Genomic DNA, 15,307 nt, shown 5'->3' on the forward strand with positions numbered 1-15,307 from the left:
ACAGTGTATTCAAAAAGAGCGGGTACCCAATGAACACAGTCCAACCATTTCTCAGCAACAAACCCAAACAAGTGGACAACATGTGTCCAGAAACCCGAGCCACTCTCCCCTGCATCAAAGACATCTCAGAAATGATTGCCAGACTACTCAGACCTCTTGGCATCATGGTAGCCCGCAAACCCACCAACACACTAAAATAGCAGCTAATGAACTTGAAAGATCCTATACAGATAAAAGCAAAAACTAATGTCATTTACAAAATACCTTGCAAGAACTGTAACAAACACTACATTGGACAAACAGGCAGAAAACTAGCCACCAGGATACATGAACATGAACATCAACTAGCCACGAAAAGACATGACTCACTCTCACTAGTATCTTTACATAGAGATGAGGAAGGACACCACTTCCACCCTAGGACAAACCAAACAGAGACATGTGTGAGAATCCTGAGAAGCATGGCACTCTAACGGGAACCCTATTAACAAAAACATTGACCCGGATCCCATTTACCACCCCCAAGAAAAAGAACAGGAGATGATGTCACCATGGGAAATGACGTCACCAACCCAATGAAACCTAAATACATAAATAAAAAGCAGGCCAGACCACCAATGCTTCACCAGAGACTCACTGAGGATGTTACCTAGTATGGTGACAAAAAGTCTGAAAACCAACCTTCCAGCTTGATGTTGTTCAGGACTTGCTGTGTATGGACATGGCCTACTTTAATATTAGAGGTATCATGACTGGTGTTGAACATTGTGCAATCATCAGCAAATCTCCCTGCTTCTACTCCTTTAATCAAAACAAAAATGGGTTAAACAGCCACTGATGGAGGCCTGTAACAAAAGAGCAGACTAATGGTTAAAGAAAATTTCGAGAAAGAATGCAAACATACAAAATCAAAATAACATTGGCAGGATGATGATGCACTCAGCCCGTATGATGCCAACCAGTCTCGGAAGTCCTTAATCATGCTGGTGAACACTGCATGCTCTGTCTTTTTGGACACGCAAATGTAGACAAACCTTTATGTTCCCTTACTTGTTCTGTTTTTTTACATTATTTATTGTATCCGTTGCTCCCGACGTGGTCTCCTCTACATTGGGGAGACTGGGCGCCTCCTAGCAGAGCGCTTTAGGGAACATCTCCGAGACACCCGCACCAATCAACCAAACCGCCCCGTGGCCCAACATTTCAACTCCCCCTCCCACACTGCCGAGGACATGGAGATCCTGGGCCTCCTTCACCGCCGCTCCCTCACCACCAGATGCCTGGAGGAAGAACGCCTCATCTTCCGCCTCGGAACACTTCAACCCCAGGGCATCAATGTGGACTTCAACAGCTTCCTCATTTCCCCTTCCCCCACCTCATCCTAGTTTCAAACTTCCAGCTCAGCACTGTCTCCTTGACTTGTCCGGACTTGTCCGACCTGCCTATCTCCTTTTCGACCTATCCACTCCACCCTCTCCTCCTTGACCTATCACCTTCATCTCCTCCCCCACTCACCCATTGTACTCTATGCTACTCTCTCCTCACCCCCACCCTCCTCTAGCTTATCTCTCCCTGCTTCAGGCTCACTGCCTTTATTCCTAATGAAGGGCTTTTGCCCGAAACGTCGATTTCGCTGCTCGTTGGATGCTGCCTGAACTGCTGTGCTCTTCCAGCACCACTAATCCAGTATCCTGTTTTTTTTACATTGTCAGGTAGATGCTTGGCTAGGGGGATGTATATATCCGTAGCATAAATCTTCACCGTTAGTGCTGGGATGTTGTCAGAGCTCCTAACCCTTGTGTTATCCAACATCTTCAGCCATTTCTTGATAGCTAATGGACTGAATCCGATTGGTTGAAGACAGCCATCTGTGATACAGGGAAGCTCAGAATGAGGCCATGATGGATCATCCACTCAGCTGAAGGTGGCTACAAATTGTTCAGCCTTTGTTTTTGCACTGTTGTGCTGGGCATCTATTGACAGCATCCATGACAAAAGCCACAATGAGGTTGAAAACAATAATGTGTAGAACAGGAAAAAACATTGGGAATACAAGCAGTAGTGAAAGAAGGACTAAGTTTGTAAATTAGGATCCTTTTAAACTGAAATTTTCCATGAAGCCTCATGGAATCATTGATGTTGCAGTTATTTTTCTTTCCCCAAACAAAGTAACTTCTAAAACAAGAATGAAAGGCAAGTTAAAGAAAATAGGCAGCTTCCATTTTTCCTAAAGAACTCCAAGTTTTTTAGGAATAATGGAAGCGTTTTCTCTCAGGAAAATGAAAATAAACATTTTACAATGAAGGTGGGCAAGGGGACAACTATCATTCTGATGTGTGAATAGTTGTCCCATGCTCATTGACTAAATGATTTCAAACAAGTGATTGACACAGCATCAGATAATTGACACAGCATCAGATAATTGACACAGCATCAGATAATTGACACAGCAAAGGTGGACAGCCCCCAAAATAGAGTACATCAATAATATTCAGAATCAGACAGCAGTACTTGCAGAGGGCTGTCCTGATCAGTGATCTATCTTCTTCAGATGGAAGACATTGACCAGAAATTCAACTGGACTCGCCATATAGATACAGTGACTGCAACAGCAGATCAGAGTTTGGAAATACTGCAGCAAACAACTCACCTCCTGACTCCGGAAAGCCTTTTCACTATCTACAAGGCACAAGTCAGGACTGTGATAGAATATTCCACACTAACCTTGATGGGTACATTTTCAACAATACTCAAAAATCTTGACATGATCCAGGACAAATCAGCTGGCTTGATTGACATCACATCCACAAACATTCACTCCCTCCACCACTGACGCTCAGTAGCAGCAGTGTGTACTATCTTCAAGATGCACAGCAGAAATTCACCAAAACTCCTTCGATAACATCCCCCAAGCCCAAATCCACTTCCATTTAGATTAGATTCCCTACAGTGTGGAAACAGGCCCTTCGGCCCAACCAGTCCACACCGACCCTCCAAAGAGTAACCCACCCAGACTCATTTCCCTCTAACTAATGCACCTAGCACTATGAGCAATTTAGCATGGCCAATTCATCTGACCTGCACATCTTTGAACTGTGAGAGGAAACCGGAGTACCCAGAGGAAACCCACACAGACACGTGGAGAATGTACAAACTCCACACAGACAGTCACCCAAGGCTGGAATCAAACCTGAGACCCTGGTGCTGTGAGGCAGCAGTGCTAACCACTGAGCCACCGTTAGAAGGACAAGGGCAGCAGAAAGGAACACTTTCACCTGCAAGTTCCCCTCCAAACCACTCACCATCCTGACTTGGAAATATATCTCTGTTCCTTCACTGTCACTAGATTAAATCCTGGAATTCCTTTCCAAATGGCATTGTGGGTTTACCTACAGCACATGGACTGCAACAGTTCCTGATGACAGCTCACCACCACCTTCTCAGGGGCAACTAGGGGTAGGCAATAACGACAAAACAAATAAGTGTTTGCATCTGCTGTGTCCTAAGAAAAATAAACAGTGAAATTCACAGCTGACATGGGAGTGGTTCGCATCGGGGGAGTTGCTACGAGTTTTGTTTTAAGTCTAACCATACTCTATTTTTTCGAGTAAATCTACAATAGTGAGTAGAGTGGTTTTTTTTGTTTATATGTTTTATTGAGATCTGTCTCTTGATTAAACCTTTTTGAAAATATGAAGCATAGGTACCAAGTATTCCGAGAGCAAGGTTTTTAGAGCAGTAAGACTGTGTGCCATTTTCTGTGTCTGTAGGTTGTTAAGATGCAAAGATGGCCTTTACTAAAGTGATGTGCTCCCCCTGTCAGATGTTGGAAATTAGGGAAAGTTTTAATGTCACTGATCCTTGTGTCTGCAGGAAGTGTGTTTGCTTGTGAATCCTATTGAATCACATGGATAAGTTGGAACAGCAGATCAAAGCAATGAGGAATTTACAGGAGTTGGGGTGTGATGGAAGGAAATTTCAGGAAGGTAGAAAAACTGCAGTTACAGTTGGGTAGATAGATTACCTCTAGGAAAGGTAGCAGAGGGAGTCAGGTAGTGTAGGAGTCTCCTGTGGCTATCCCCATCTTAAATAACTATGCTGTTTTGAAAAATGTAGAGGGTGATGAACTCTCAGAGGAATGTAGCACAAACAGCCAAGTTTCTGCTACTGAGACGGGCTCTAATGTAACAAGGGGTAATTCAGGTTCCCAGTAGTCAATTATGATTGGAGACTCTCTAGTTCGAGGCACAGACAGATGTTTCTACCTCCAGCAGCGAGATATCAGAACAGTGTGCTACATCCTCGGAACCAGGGTCAAGGATATCTCGGAGAGGGTGCAGAATGTTCTCAAAGGGGAGAGGGAACAGCAGGAGCTTGTTTTACACATTGGAACCAATGTCGTAAGAGGACGAGGTTCTGAGGTGAGAATGTAGGAAATTAAGCCATGATCTCATTGAGTGGTGGAGCAGACTCGATATAGACAAGCAGGAGGCTGGAAGAACACAGCGACCCAGGCAGCATCTGGAGGTGGAGAAGTTGACGTTTCAGGTGTAACCCTTCTTCAGGGCTCGGGGTGGGTGTGGAGGGAGCTGCAAATAAAGGGGTGGGGAGAGGGTGGTGAAGTGGGGATAGGTGAAGACAGGTAGAGGGTACAACCTGGTTGGTCAATGGGAGGAATGAATCCAGTTGGTGGCAGGGAGCAGTGGAAGGGATGGGATAGGGCTAACTTCTGCTCCACTGTCTTATGGTCATATCATCATCCTGAGTAGGGCTCAGTCAAGGTGCTTTGAATTCAGTCACAGATTGGTGATGGAAATTTTATGACATGCACTACCTTTATGAGCACAAATGCAGCCTACAAATACTAGTGTAACAAGAGTGTTAGTCATGTGGGTGGCAGTTCATTGTCAGATCTGGATCTTCGATTGCAGTTATGAATTGCAACAGCCCAAAATAGTTCATGCTCTGAGTCTCAATGCACACATTTACATGTCACCTTGTTCTCTAGTGTGTGATTTGTAAACCTCATAAATAGCTCACTGACATGGTTTTATTTATTTTGGAGGAGCCTGGCTGATTGCAGGCAGCAACAGTGCCCAGCATCAGAACTTGTACGAAACAAAACATCGATTTATCACAAGCTGGTTAGAAAATGAAATATATTTTTGTATTACTCACAGAGACACAATGTGTTATTTTACATATTGATTGGAAACAGGGTTGAGTTTTATGGGTTTATTGGATCCGTGCAAGTCTCGTTGAGGTTGATTCAGTGAGGCTAAGCAAGTGTTCTCAATGTATCTTACAAAACTTGACATATTTATTAATAGGCCTTTCAGTTCTTAAAGTGAGCATCATGTTTGTTTTCCAGCCCATCTCACCATGCACAGCTCCCTGAGCAACTCACCACTCACCGGAGATCTCAGAATCAACCAGCATTCTTAGCATTGACACCGTATTTAAAAGGTCATTGTGCACTTATTAGATTAGATTAGATTACTTACAGTGTGGAAACAGGCCCTTCGGCCCAACAAGTCCACACCACCCCGCCGAAGCGTACCCACCCATACCCCTACATCTACCCCTTACCTAACACTACGGGCAATTTAGCATGGCCAATTCACCTGACCTGCACATCTTTGGACTGTGGGAGGAAACCGGAGCACCCGGAGGAAACCCACGCAGACACGGGGAGAACGTGCAAACTCCACACAGTCAGTCGCCTGAGGCTAATCACTGTCAGTGAGGAACTGTACTGCCCAGTTCCTGGCATTTGCCTGTACAGGCAGACAGGGAGGAATCAGTGCCCCACTGTGCTGGGATGGTCCTGGAGGCCTTGCTGGGCAGAGTGGTGCAAAAGTCAGCCTTCCTCTTCCCACAGGATGAACAAAGAAACCATTACAGCAGACCATGCTAGGCCTGTCTGAGGTTAGTATACTGTCAGTATCTGTAGCAATGCCTGACACTATAGGAAGAAAGTCAATGTGCTTTTTCACTGTCAAAGTAATTGCCACCAGCCTATCTTTAATACCTCACTCTCACTCTATTTTCTGCTCCTACACTCACCTCCTACCAAGATTCAAGGCTCACTGTTGCAACATTGTCCTGACTCACCCTTACCCATCATAACCCCTGCAAGCTCTCTGATGGCATACATACTCACTCAAGACACCATCCCAACTGCGCCAACAGTAATTGCTGTGCCATCCAGTTCATCTTCTGTAATACTTGACTGTCTCTCATCCAGGAGGAAGACAGCCGACAATGGAGCAGAAATGGTCAGAAATGGCAAGCTTCCTGGTTTTGTGCCTATGTTAAATGTATACCAGGCTTGTCGTAATATGAACCTGGTATCTTTGGCAAAGGGGAAAAAAATGACAGATGGCAAGGTGATACAACTCGATTTCCAATGCTGGCTCTCCTTCTGAAGTCACACTCATATCAACCTCAAAAATCATCAGTTGCTGTGTGCCAGATGTGTCATTTCTAACCTCAGAATGACAGGTCATGTAATGGTGTGATGCTGCTTGGTATTCAAACAGGAAATTACCTGAACGTTAAACATGATGAAGTCACATAGAGCCATAGAATCATCCAGAATGGAAACAGACCCTTCAGTCTAACCAGTCCATGCCAAATATAATCACAAACTAAACTAGTCCAACCTGCCTGCTCCTGGCCCACATCCCTCCAAACCTTTTCTATTCATTTACTTATCCAAAAGTTTTTAAACATTGTAACTGTACTCATATCCACCAACTCCTCAGGAAGTTCATTCTACACGTGAACTATCTTTTGTGTAATAACATTTGCCCCTCATATCTTTTTAAATTCTCTCTCCTCTCATCTTAAAAATGTGCTCCCTGTGTCTTGAAATCCCCCAACCTAGGGAAAAGACAGGTGCCATTAACTCTGTCTGTGCCCCTCATTATTTTATTAACATCTATCATGTCGCCTCTCAACCTCCTACTCTCCCATGAGAAAAAGGTCCCAGCCTATCCACCCATTCTTTGTAACTCAAATCTTCCATACCTGGCAACGTTCTGGTAAATCTCTTCTGAACCTTTTCCACCTTAATAATGTCCTGCTTATAATTGTGCCACCTGAACTGGACACAGTATTCCAGAAATGGCCTCACCAATGTTCTGTACAATCTCAACATGACTTCCCAACCCCCATAGTCAAAGGACTGAGCAATGAAGGCAAGCGTGCCAAACATCTTTTTTAACCACCCTGTTTATAAATGATGCAAACTTCAAAGGATTATGTACCTGCACCCCAGGTCCCTCTGTTTTACAACACTACCCAAGGCCCTACCATTAATTGTAAAAGCCCTACCCTTATGTATTGTACCAAAGTGCAATACCTTACATTTATCCAGATTGAACTCCATCTACCATTTTTCAGCCCATTGACCCATTTGATCAAAATCTCTTTGTAATCTTAGAAAACCTTCTTCACTGCCTACTATGTAACAAACTTTGGTGTTGTCTGCAAACTTACTAGCCATGCCTTCTATACCCTCATCCAAAATCATTTATACAAATGACAAACCCCACCTAAAGAGGACCCAGAACTGATCTATGTGGAGGACTGCTGGTCACAGACCACAACTCTGCCTCCTGCTATTAGGCTAATAATGTATCCCATTGGCAAGCTCACCCTGATTCCATGTCATCTAATTTTACCAATTAGTGTACCATCTGGAGCCTTGTCAAAGGCTTTACTAAAGTCCAAGTAAACAACATCTACTGTACTGTTATCATCAATCTTTTTAGTAACTTCCTTAAAAAAACTCAATCATATTTATGAGACGCAATTTTCCTCATGCAAAACCATGCTGACTCTCCCTAGTCAATTTTTGCGTCTCTAAATGTCCTTGGATCCTATCTTTTATAATTGCCTCTTACAATTTAAGCACAATTGAAGTCAGATCCACATGTCTATAGTTCCTTGGTTTCTCCTTACAGCTTTTCTTAAACTTATAACATGAGGTACCTTGTAGTCACCAGGCACCTCACCTGTAGTTATAGATGAGGCAAATATTTCTACAAGGCTCTTGTAGATTTCTCCCTTACTTCCTACTTCTGGGATACATTAGATCAGGTCCCAGAGATTTATCCAATTTTATATTCTCAAAGCCCTGTGTGTTCAAAGATTAGAATTTTTAATAAACACATGTTGTTAAACATGCCTTAGAAAGGTCAAAAAAACTCGTTCTTCAGAATCAACCAATACCCCTCTGTTTGTTGCTAGTTCTGGAGTATACAGCAAATGATACACAATGTTATCGAAATTGTTTTAGGGTAATTAATTAATTAATTGCTTTACCAATCAACTTTGTTGAGTGACTATAGCCCAATGATTTTGCATGAAATTCTGAAACCCTTCTCAACCCTTCTACCACTGATTATCTCCCTGGTTTTTAAATATTTTTAATTTAAAGTGTTGATTTGAGCCAAGAAGGAAGACGGGGAATGGAACAAGGTAACCCACTGCTCTGGAGCAGTCACAATGAGCCAAATGGCCTGTCAGTACTGTAGCAATTCTGTGTACACATTTGAAATTATTTCTTTTGTGTAAACACATTAAAAGTCATTAATTTATCTTGAATGAAAGCTTTGTATTACATTGTAATTCAGTGTGAAATTACTTCTTTTGAACCTAAATTGGCTTTATTGAGTTGCAGAAACAGGTCATTGCTGCTTGAAAAATCATTCATTCAATTTAGGACATTGCTCAAGAATTTGTCATTTCTTTTGCCCACTTTTTAGATTGGACCTTATTATCAAAAATAAATATTTTGCAATCCTAGTAAGTGGAGTGCTAATAAAATTGAAAGCAAAGGAAATCAAGAGGTAAATATGGAATAAACTGATAGAATATCTAGCTGAAGGAAGATATAATTTTCGTGAGGCCTATCATCTCAACCTTAATATAGTTCATGTTTTTGCAACATTAAGTGCATAGTTCCTCTTCCAGTAATACAAATGGCTGCAATGTGTTCCACCTATAAGATGTACTACAGTATTTGCATATCTTCTTTGACTGAATTACTAAACCTCTGGCTGTTACTAACCAAAACGGCAAGTAGAAGGCCAGAGCAATGGGCTCATGGGAAAAACAACACCACCCTTAAGTTACTTTTCAGGATACACACTGTCCTGAATTGCAGCTGAAGTACTGTTTTGCCTTGCTGAATCAAAATACTGGAACTCCCTATTGAACAGTACTTTGGGATCATGAAAACTGCAGTAGTTCAAGTCAACAGCTTACCACCAAGGGCGTGAGGGGTGGGCAATAGATGTCAGCCTTGCTAGTGATACCCACATACTGTGGATAACTCAAAAATAAATAGCTTAACTTCCCCAAGCTACCTTGATTCATTCCAATGGCGTTCTTTTCTGTGATTGTTTCACATACTCTTAACCATTAATTGAGCGATTGACCTATTGCCTGAGAACTGAACCAACAAAGGACTAGCACCAATCAAAACTATTTATTTATTCCAAGAGAATGTACACAAAAGTGTCACTACCCAAGCAAAAGTTCTATTGAAACAGTGTCTAGTCAAATGATTTGTGTTGTGCTGTGATTTATAATAGAAGTACTACTAAGTAGCTTGGAGACCTTCAGACAGATTTGATAGATTTTGCCATAGATTTCAAAGTCTTCAAACTGATATAATCCTCCCTTGAATATTCATTTACCGTTCAAATAGTTGGCAAATTTTCATTGCTCAGTTTATATTTGTCATACGTCTTCATGACAAATATCTTGTAACCATAGATTAGCTGTCCTAATCCCCTTTGCTTGACGTCTTTAGTGGTTACATAATCATTCTTAGCCTTGACATTGAAACTGCAGATTGTGAACTATATATTATCCAGACGTACTGTTGTAACTAATGGGCCTGTGAATGCTATAACGGTAGCATGATGATGGCACAGTGCAAGCTCAAACTGAAATGCTTTGAAATTTCGATATCTTCCTGGAGCAAAACAGAGTGATCACTGTGGGCTAGAATTTAGGGCATATGTCAAATATATCAGAGTTGCACCTATTCAAATACACGGATAATTTAGTTGCATGATTTTTAAACCAAGAAGTATTTGAGTTCACAAGTTTTGAATGTAAACTTTTCTGAAACAAGATATTTTGTGATGGTTCACCATCCAATTCCTGTGAAACTGGAAGCAGCTTCAGAGGTCTGCATATGCAGTTAAACATATAAATTTAAGAAATCGCTGTCACAGATTTTTTCACTCTTCAACAGAGTGCACCATTGAAGTCCATGCAGACTGAAATCAATTGAAAATTGTTTGGTTTTGTACAATTCTATATTTGTTGAATGTAAATTTGTTCCACCAATAAAAAATTAAAGAAATTCAAGATTTATCTTATATTTATGATTCTTCACCAAGCCCATGTATATGATCCATTCTTTATTTTACTTTCTGCAAAGTAATATTCAAAGATATGGGATAATCTGGGCTTTTAACATTGAGTTCACTGTCTGGAAGAATTCTTAAATGCAATTGGTTGCTCATCCTTCTTAATGATAATACCATTGCTGTAGATCCCAGATTACTCTTGGCATCAGATTAAAATTAATATTTTATCATCAACCACAAAATCCTGGTCATTAGTTTCGACTAAAGTAATTAGAAAGCTATTTTTTGAATTATGCTATCAGAGGAGGATCCAGAAAGTTCCCTTTCATCAGCTTTAAGTAATGAAGTATTTTATTTCCACACACCTGCCAGAAGGTTTATTCAATGGGATATACCAAGGATATTTCCTTATGCATCTTTACAACTGAGGTAGATTAGAGACAATATGAAGGGAGAAAGAAAGTGAAATACACAGGGAGAAGCAACACCCAGAGGAAAACAGCAGAATTGTACCTACTTACCAGAATCTACAGACCATATACCTTCCTTCAATATATATCAAAAGAAGTAGATTTAGAATAGAATTACAGGGGGTCAATTTAGAATGGAAATGAGGAGACATTTCTTCAGCCAGAGAGTGGTGGGCCTGTAGAATTCACTGCCACGGAGCACAGTGGAGGCTGAGACATTAAATGTATTCAAGGCAGAGATTGATAAATTCTTAATCTTGCATGATTGATCCACTCCTATTTCTTATGGTCTTCAGAGGGTTGCTAAAGGAGGCAGAGAAGAAATTATGGGTTTCTTTGCAAACTCATGTTGAAAAATCCTCTCAGACTCAAGATATAGAAACTAATCATGTTTTGAATCACTAGATTTCATACCCTAATGATAATTATGTGGTGTTCTGCTCTGTTACGCCTCATATTATCATCCCTTTGCTATGGACCAGTACAGCATCCGCTTGACAAAAATCTGCAAATAAAAACCACCAACTAAAACAGACTCCAAAATAATCTTATCTAACAACACTTTGAGTAATATATTCAAAATCAAACTGTTCATTCTTGCACCTTTCCCTAGTTCTTTACACCTTTGTGTTTTCCAGTGATCCAATCTGGTAGCTGCTGCAGTGCTGTAGGAACTTCCTGGGGATGACTTCAAATGGCCTGACAGCGGTAGGTCAAGCAGACCCAGCTCCTAACTGTATCACCTCTGCACAGGCTCCAGGAATTTGGCTGGTTGAAAGGCAACAGTAAAATCCATGGTGGGGGACAATGGTGAGATTATGAATGTCAGAGAGGGCAGCAAATTCTTGCTGCACAGTGTCATTGCTCCTGCCCTGGGCTGGCATTTCCGCAATCCTGGTAATCTGTTGAAGGAGAGATTGCTGGACTGTCACAAGAGCTTTAAAACTCCTTTAAGCATACCATCACCTCTCAAGGGCAACAGGGATAGGCAATAAAAAGTGCTGGCCAGACAGCAATGCCTACATCCCATGAGTGAATTTAAAATAAAATAGCCACAGCCAGGATGGCCACAGTCTGAACCTGTGTGCTACCAAGCATAAATCTCACAACCTTAGTCTGTGCTCTTGGATGGTTGCCATTTATAACGCAATGGAAAACTCCACCAGATATTGGATCACAAGTGGGTGCCATGGAGTTGGCTATAACCCCCACACTGCCAAGAATGAGCTCCGTAAAGCCATATGCCACTTCCAGCCTGGTGGAGTCACACATACATCTTGACAGTGACAGTAGATTACCTGGCAGGCCCAGCAGACATCTCAATGCTCAGGATCATCAGCACTCTGCTGAAGGCCCACTGGAATACACACCTGAATCCCTTGGAGCAGAATTTATCTACAACCTCTACCTCTGGTGAGCTGACACAGAACCATACTTTTCCCACTGGGCTGGCTCCCACCCAGTCCCGTCTAGTTACTCACCATTTGCAAATTTTTCTAACACCCCCATTCTACCTTTTTAAGGTACCTTGCATGCCCAGTGCTCAAAAAAAACCAGGCTATGTTGATCTCTTCTTCCTCCACCCACCCCCATCATTTTGGTAGACAATATGTTGGGCTCTCTCTAAAAACATTTGTCATCACTGCATATGTGCAAGTTGAATAAATGAAGTAGCATCAATGTGTGTGCCAGTCCATGTGTCAAATTTTCACTCCAGTTGCAAATGATGCTGAATTGTGAGGGTCCATGAGTATAATCAGATATACCATTCTGAACATTATTCATAACTCACACCATCATCAAAGTAAATAATATGGACAAAGATAGTTTTTAACTCAAATAAAAACCATAAGAACTGCGAGTGCTGTAAATCAGAAACAAAAATAGAATGGCTGGAAAAACTCAGCAGGTGTGGCAGTATTGGTGAAGAGAATTAGAGTTAATGTTTCAGGTCCAGTGACCCTTCCTCAGAATTGATGGTAATGAGGAAAATATCGGTTTATATGCAGAAGATAGGGTGTGAGGAGGGGTTAGAGAGTAAATGATAGGTAGGGATAGAGCCCAAAGAGAGAGAAGACAGTTGGACAGACAAAGGAATGGATAACAATCTGGCTGGGAGGGTGAATAGCTGTTCATGGAGACTGTTAGTGGCTAACAATAGGTAATGTGTAATGGCAAACAGTGTGATAACAAGGGCTGGTGTGTGTGATTGGGGACTAGGATGGGAAAAGTTCAGGCCCTAAAATTATTGAACTCAGTATTGAATCCAGAGGAATGCAGTCTCTCCAAGTGGAAAATGAGGTGTTTGCTGAGCTCTGCTGGAACATTGTAGCAAGCCTGAGACAGAGGTGTTGGCCAGGGAACAAGGTGGTGTGTTAAAGTGCAGTCAAATAGTAGCTCAGGGTCTTTTTTGTGCAGATGTTCTGTGAAGTCTATGCTTCATTTCCCCAATGTAAAGGAGACCACACTGTGAGCAGAAAATGCAGTATACCCCATACACCAGGCTTTGTTATAGGCTGCCATTACACACTACCTATTGTTAGCCACTAACAGTCTCCACTAACACCTATTCACCCTCCCAGCCAGATCTTTATTGACTCCTTTGTCTGTCCAACCATCTTCACTCTCTTTTGGCTCTATCCTCACCTATCATTTACTCCTTACTCCCTACCCTCACCCTATCTTCTGCAGGTAAACCGATATTTTCCTAGCTACCATCAGTTCTGAGGAAGGGTCACCAGACCCCAAACATTACCTCTGATTTCTCTTTGCCAATGCTGCCAGACCTGCTGAGCTTTTCCAAACTCTCAATTTTAGTTTTTAACTCAGTATATTTAAATTTTGTGCGAAGAGAACAGCAATATGATATTTTCTTTATATTTTATAATTCCTTTGCGAGGTTTTAGTAGGAGTCATAGCTTTACATTACCTCAAAAACAGCAAATAACAAGGAGCTAGGAGATAAATTTATAGTATGTAATTATCTGTATGTAATTTTCATTATTTAAATGAAAAGATCAAGATTAGAATAATAACCAATTAATTGCTTAAATTGTTGCAGACTCTTTCTATACCTAATGAAGGCATGACTTTGGCAATAACCATTTCAGTAAGAGACACTGAAAAATAATGATATTATTAAACTACTTGAATTGGTTATACCACTTTACTAACTAGACCTCATGCAACTTAATTTATCACAGCAGTTTAAATGCATGTTATAAATATATTGAAAAAATGACATACATGAATAAAGGTTAACACACAAACATGTCATAGTTTTCAGGGATATTAACCTGTGTGCTTCCACCACAATGTACTATTATACCCTACAGAACCTCGGCATGAGACCAGATATAATACTGTGTCTAAAATTAATTGCAACATATCGTTCTTTATTGAAATATGGTTGTGATCCTTGAAATAGAGAGGAGTAATCACTTTCTTCTGACATCCAGCAGTGTCATCTGCACAATGAATGAGAAAGGTTCAATCACAAGCAAGTGAATGAGTATTCTAATAGAAGTTCAGTGGGATGGGAATGTTGAAATCTGTTTCCATGACAATCATTGGGAAAGCAATAACATACATAAATAACAAATGGAGAATTATTCCCAGTATATTGTAAGGTACAGTCATGGTTACCTTTCATTTTAGTTGCAGAATGCTGCTTGATTGTTCTAAATCTTAAGATTAAAGGTGCCTTCAGCTCTACAATACATTCACAGCTCAGTATGTATTAATATTGGAGCATAGGTGTGAATTCTGATTTTAAAAATGTCCCAGAATTGATTGTAGTATTTTCTAGTTCAATCTGTCATTACCAAATCTGCACTAAGCCAACCTGAAGTCTTTTCATTTCCATCAGGAAAACATTAAATAAGTTGTGCCTGCTTCGAAGAAACATCAGAGCTTTCTTTGTGTCTGTCCCAGCTTTTGTATTCAGCAAGTGAAGATGTCATTATGAAACATTCATGATGTGCAGTTCTAAAACATTTCCTTAAACCCACAGACACTATGTGGGAGTTCTCAGTAACATCTTGTGTCCATGCAGATCAGCCTTGCTGAGCTTAATCTTCACCATAAATGACAGATCAATCCCAGCATTCCCGAGGGCTAAATCAGAATAATGAACATACCATTCCACAAAGTGACCTCAGAAACTTCCTGTCTGCTCATGGCCCTGAAGACAAGTTCTTCAATAGGATGTTTTGTTGCCTTTGATGGATTTTTGTCACTGAACTATTGAGATCTGTAGTGTCCATCTTTGCCTTTAAGATATGATCAATAAGAACATCAAGGGAAATACAATTTGAAAGAATAACAACATGTAACAAAGCTTAAAATACATTTTTAATTTTCCCACCTGTTTGGAATCGGAGTTGTATGACTAAATGCTCAAATTAGTTATTGATTAAATAATCTCTAGATTATAAAAAAAAG

The sequence above is a fragment of the Chiloscyllium punctatum genome, chromosome 39 (assembly GCF_047496795.1).
Source record: "Chiloscyllium punctatum isolate Juve2018m chromosome 39, sChiPun1.3, whole genome shotgun sequence".
Taxonomy (NCBI): domain Eukaryota; kingdom Metazoa; phylum Chordata; class Chondrichthyes; order Orectolobiformes; family Hemiscylliidae; genus Chiloscyllium; species Chiloscyllium punctatum.